The sequence below is a fragment of the Carassius carassius genome, chromosome 3, assembly GCF_963082965.1.
Source record: "Carassius carassius chromosome 3, fCarCar2.1, whole genome shotgun sequence".
NCBI classification, from domain to species: Eukaryota; Metazoa; Chordata; class Actinopteri; order Cypriniformes; family Cyprinidae; genus Carassius; species Carassius carassius.
Window position 1 is genome coordinate 44,451,909 of NC_081757.1, and position 6,000 is coordinate 44,457,908.

General features: G+C 42.4%; 1 protein-coding gene across 1 annotated transcript in view; it reads left to right on the forward strand.

Annotated features, from left to right (window-relative positions):
• The window catches only part of LOC132127559 (astrocytic phosphoprotein PEA-15-like), a 30,159-nt gene that overhangs the window by 13,659 nt on the left and 10,500 nt on the right, over nt 1-6,000 (forward strand). The window lies entirely within an intron of this gene.

Consider the following 6,000-nt stretch of genomic DNA (forward strand, 5'->3'; position numbering starts at 1 on the left):
TACCTTCCATTCCATTCATCCCAATCGACCAGCTCCCAGGGGAAGAGGACGCCCACCACGTCGTCGGGGTTCCCGGCCCTCAGGAGCGGGCCCTGGGGAAGGGGGTACTGTTACAAACACGCCAGGTTCCACCTCCACACAATCTCAGCGCACACCCTCGCCTGAGTATTAGATCACCTCCACCTGTTCCTCATCACCCACTCATCAACGCTGCACTACAAAAGCCACACACACGCACCCAGTCTTTGTCCGGTCACGTTCGCGACAAGATCATTCCTGTATGCTTACTATAAGGACTAACTCCTCTTCTACTCTTTCCAGAGATTCTCTCTGAAGGACCCAGTTCCCCGAAGTGTGCGTGTGTGTGGTTCACCGTCCCTCCAAGAAGTCACAGCCTTACCTTTTTACTCAATTAACATGAACTAGAATAAATTAATAAAATAGAAAACAAATCAATATACACATGCCCTTGGGGTCTTAAAGGGCACCTATTATGCAAAATCCACTTTTACATGGCGTTTAGAAGTACATGTGTGTTGGCAGCGTGTGAACACAACCACCCTACAATTATAAATCCACCAACTCCACATTATTAAATCCCCTCTAAACCAAATCAGTCTCACTAGGCCTGCCATTCTGATTCTGAAGGAATATGACATCATACTGCATAGGCCCGCCCCCTCGGCTGATTGACAGCCCTGCAGTGCTATAGTTTCTGCCCTCAGCAGTTGTTCGCTGTCCTTTAGTGTCTCGTAAGCAATCCCAATGCTCTGTGTTTGGATGTAAGACTTCTCTCCCAGCATCTGAGCTGCTGAGGACGCAGTGGATTACTTTCATTTTTCAAGGTAATGCACCACAATATCTACCTAAACACATTTATGTCTGCGCAGATCTTTTCACTCCAGACTGCTCTGTGAATGTCATGTTGTTATAGTGATAAGCATTTTAACCATGTGTGTGTGTGTACATTATCAGAGTGTAACAATAAAACTCCATGATCACGGGAAGAAGGAGGCGGGAACATATACACGCTTCTTCTGGAGATGGGGCGGGAATATGAAGCTCATGTGCATTTAAAGTGATACACACCAAAACTGCTCTTTTTTTAGACACACCCCAAAAATGACATTTTACAGCTGTGTTTTGACCTGAAACTTCACAGACATATTCTGGGGTCATCCAAATAAAAATAAATATCAAAATATAATAAAATATCACATCCAAAAAAAAATAAAAAAATTGATTCTGTGATTCATGTCCACAATTGTACTCGGTGACGTTTCCATCCATAGTTTGAAATTAGTTTTGTTTCCATGGCAGCGATCAGAATTTTAAAATAGATTCATGTGCATCTTGTTGAAGAAATGAAAGTTAAGTTAAAACCTAATTCAGCTTGTTTAAAGTCAAAAAGGGTGTTTAGCAGCACTGAATCAACTTGAATAGATGAATGTATTCAAATAAAAGCATGTGTATGGGGTTACAGCTGCTTAACTGCCTTTAACTGTCGAAGTCTGACATGTTTGTTCTCATCTGACATCACAGTGGTCAAGCTGGAGAACACAATTCTGAATATTTACAAATTTGACAAAGACGAATGTTTTTTCTGGAAGTTGTAAACTCAGCAGTGACGCGAACATCATTCTGACCTGATAAAACCAGCGAATCATTGGTGTGTCTTTTGTCTGAGACACACACACACACACACACACACACACACAGTGTCCTCTTAGAACAGCCTGTCACTGCCATCTCTCTCTCTCACACACACACACAGCCTGCTTTTGTCTGCTGTTCATTATGTGTGTGTGTGTGTGTGTGTGTGTGTGTGAAACAGAGGCCGTCTATGTGTCGAGTGTGAGGATCCCATGTGTGTCTGGCCAGGTTCTTCACATTGTGTGTGTGTGTGAGTGTGTTTTGTCTCCTTTTCCCATGACTAAACTCTTAACATCCTTCCCCCTCCACAGGGCCCCAATCCACTCTCTCTCTCTCTCTCTCTCTCTCTCTCTCTCTCTCTCTCTCTCTCTCTCTCTCTCTCTCTCACACACACACACACACACACACACACACACACACACACACACACACACACACACACACACACACACTTGCAGCACATGCCATAGACTCCTATGGTGTTTATGCAACACTAAATGTTGGACACTAAATAAGTCAAACTGACACATTCCCACAGTCTCGATCGTAATGGCAACTGCACCTTCAGACAGTGATGATGTGTTCCCCAAGGACATAGAGTGTGTGTGTGTGTGTGTGTGTGTGTGTGTGTGCCAACATGGCTGATGTCACCATAGCAACGCTTGGCTTTCAACCAGGAGACTGTAACCTAGCAACAGGCAGGAGTGTGTGTGTGTGTTTGTGTGAACTCAGGCTGATGGTGTAAGAGAGGCGCTCCACCAATCAGAGCGCTTCCTCTGTGACCCCAGCAGGACTGAATGGAGTGTTTCTCAGAGGTTTCTCTCACATGAGCCCCTTTCACACTGATATTCCGGCAAATACAAGGGTAAAGTGTTCCGGCAATTGTTCCCGGGTCACTAGATTTTGCACTTTCACACTGCCAGTGATTACCCGGAATATGTGCGTGCTTTCACACACAACCTGTAAAGATCCCGTAATGACACGTGACATCAGGGCGTGACATGTAATGTACGAGTCGAAAACGTTAGGCACGTTATACTTTCACTGAAGCTGGCGAACGATCTCGGTGTCAGCGCGGAAAGTGAGGAACAAACTGATCTCTGCTTCATTACAGTTTGCACATATTTTTTCGTCGCGAACGTTGATCTTCCTTCAAAACAGCCGGTAAAAGAGTCGCGCGATAATCTGCGTCATCACTTCGACACGGCATTAGATCTGGCTTTTGTTCACACAGCGCTCGTCCCGGGATTGAACCCGGCAATGTTACTAGTTCCCCAACCCGGGTTCAATGCCGGAATCAATCCTGGGACGTGTTTGCTTTCACACAGAAGGTGACCCGACAATGTTCCGGCAATATGCCGGGTCCGACGTGCAGTGTGAAAGGGGCTATGCAGAGCTTCAGAGGACGATGAAGGAAAAGAGTCTGCTTGTTAACACAAAATCCCAGAAGAGCTGCTCATCTTCTCCCTCGATATCATCAGATCTACAGGCTTTCAGAAGCACTGGTGATGCGTCTCTAGATGCAGCTTTTACATGAGAGTTTATACAGGAAAATTAACAAATGCATTCTTTCTCACATGATTCTGAATCAATCCACTGATTTATAATCAGAATTTTAAATGAATGCAAGTACAAAATGGTTCAGTTCAGAGCAGTGAGGTGTGCAACACTGTCAAAACAGAACTAGTATTTATATCACAGAAGCCTTTCAAAGAGGAAACAAGAATAAGCTTATGACACACTCATCTCACAGGAATTATGACACATAACTAAAAACTCACCCACAGAAAATATTTACAGTCCCACCTCAAACAATGATTCAGGCAGCTATGTTTAGAAAAAAAATATGAAAATAAGAAATATATATATAATAATAATGTGTTATTTGTAATTTATAAAAAAAAAATTGTGTGAATTTTGCTATTGATTTTTTTTAGTTTAAATTGTTTCAAAATAAATCCTGATACCCCCCCCCCCCCCCCCCCTCACCACCAGTTTGAGCGTCACATCTGTGAATTCAGACGCTCATCTGACACGGTTCGAAGTGAATGGCTGTAAAAGTGTTGTTTTGAGCGTGATGTGTGTGTAACAGAATCTGCTGAAGTTGTGCTTGTGTTGTTTAATAATGAAACTGGTTTGTGGATGAAGCCAGAATGGAGTTAGAAGGTGACCATAGCAACCCAGTGACCATGGTAACCTAGTGACTGATCGGAATTTAGGAGATCTTCTATGTAGCACACACACACACTCACACACACACACTCATGCACGCACACAACTCTGATTATTAAATAAATGCACTCATGCAAATCACACTTGCTTCTATTTTTGCATGTCTTCTGCTGTTACATGCATTCACAGATGCACACATACACTCTCACACACACGCATTCACAGATGCACACATACACTCACACACATGCATTCATTTAATCATTTACATTACATTTAATCATTTAGAAGATGCTTTTATCCAAAGCAACTTACACATGAGAACAATAGAAGCAGTCAGGTCAACAAGAGAACAACAACAGTATACAAGTGCCATGACAAGTCTCAGATAGTCTAGTATAGAACGCATAGCAAGTTTTTTATATATTTATTTTTTTAATAAATGAAAAGACAAGAAAAAAAAGGTAAGTGCTAGTATTAGTTGGTTAAGTGCTGGCGAAAAAGATGAGTCTTTAGATGTTTCTTGAAAATGAGTAAAGACTCAGCTGTACGAATTGAGATTGGGAGGTCATTCCACCAGCTGGGCGCAGTCCAGGAAAAGGTCCGTGAGAGTGATTTTGAACTTCTTTGGGATGGTACCACAAGGCGTCGATCACTTACAGAGTGCAAACTTCTGGAGAGCACATATGTCTGAACTAGTGAGTTTAGGTAAGTTGGTGCCGTGCCAGTGGTCGTCTTGTAGGCAAGCATCAGTACCTTAAATTTGATGCACGCAGCTACTGGTAGCCAGTGTAACCTGATGAGGAGAGGAGTAACGTGAGCTTTTTTTGGCTCATTGAAGACAACCCTCGCTGCTGCATTCTGGGTCAATTGCAGAGGCTTGACAGTACATGCAGGAAGAGCCAGGAGAGCATTACAATAGTCCAGTCTGGAGAGAACAAGAGCTTGAACAAGAAGTTGGGTGGCTTGCTCTGAAAGGAAGGGTCTAATCTTCCCAATGTTTTATAAGGCAAACCTGCAGGACCGAGTAGTTGTAGCAATCTGGTCTGTAAAGCTTAACTGATGATCCATCACAACTCCTAGGTTTCTGGCTGTCCTCGAAGGAGTAATGGTTGATGAGCCCAGCTGTATAGAGAAGTTGTGATGAAGCAATGGGTTAGCTGGAATCACCAGGAGTTCTGTCTTCGTAAGGTTGAGCTGAAGGTGATGGTCATTCATCCAGTTAGAAATGTCACTCAGACAGGCTGAAATGCGAGCAGCTACCATCGGGTCATCTGGTTGGAATGAGAAGTAGAGCTGAGTGTCATCAGCGTAGCAGTGATAAGAAAAGCCATGCTTCTGAATGACAGATCCTAATGACGTCATGTAGATGGAGAAGAGAAGTGGTTCAAGTACTGAGCCTTGAGGAATCCCAGTAGCAAAGTGTGGTGACTTAGACACATCACCCCTCCAAGACACACTGAAGGATCTGTCAGAGAGGTAGGACCAGAGATGCCCATCTTTTTGAGGCTGGACAGGAGAATCTGGTGATTAACGGTGTCAAAAGCAGCAGACAGGTCCAGTAAGATGAGTACTGAGGAGCATTCACAGATGCACACATACACTCTCACACACACACATGCAATAAACAAGCATTTTCATTCAAACTCAGTCAGTGGGTCACTTCCTGTCTGCATCAAGTTGAACTCTCCATTACACAAAGAACAGCTAAATATGCTCTCACTCACTCACATACACACAGTTATTCATGATTTTTTTATTTATTTATTTATTTTCCTGCAGAGAAGACACCCTAAGACTCCATGTACACACGTTTTGCCCTAAATTTCATCATTAGTCTAAATGTCCCCAACAGTGTCGAGAAACCTGTGCAGCAGTGATGGGGCAGAGTTTAGTAAATGTCATTGAGTTTTGTATGCAGGGCCCCCACAATTCATGTCTGTCCGTCCCCAAATTATTATTTTTTTATTTAGATTCTGTTTAAATGGTTAAATACATTTTTTTGTAATCAAACACATCTAATAAATTGACATCACCAAACTTTAATTTAACAACAATTCATTAAAAATGAATTTAAAAGGGTCCAATGAAAATATTTTTTTCTTCCATTTTAATGGTTTAATTAAATCAAATGAATTATTTTTTTGAAAAACTTTGAAAATGTATATATATATA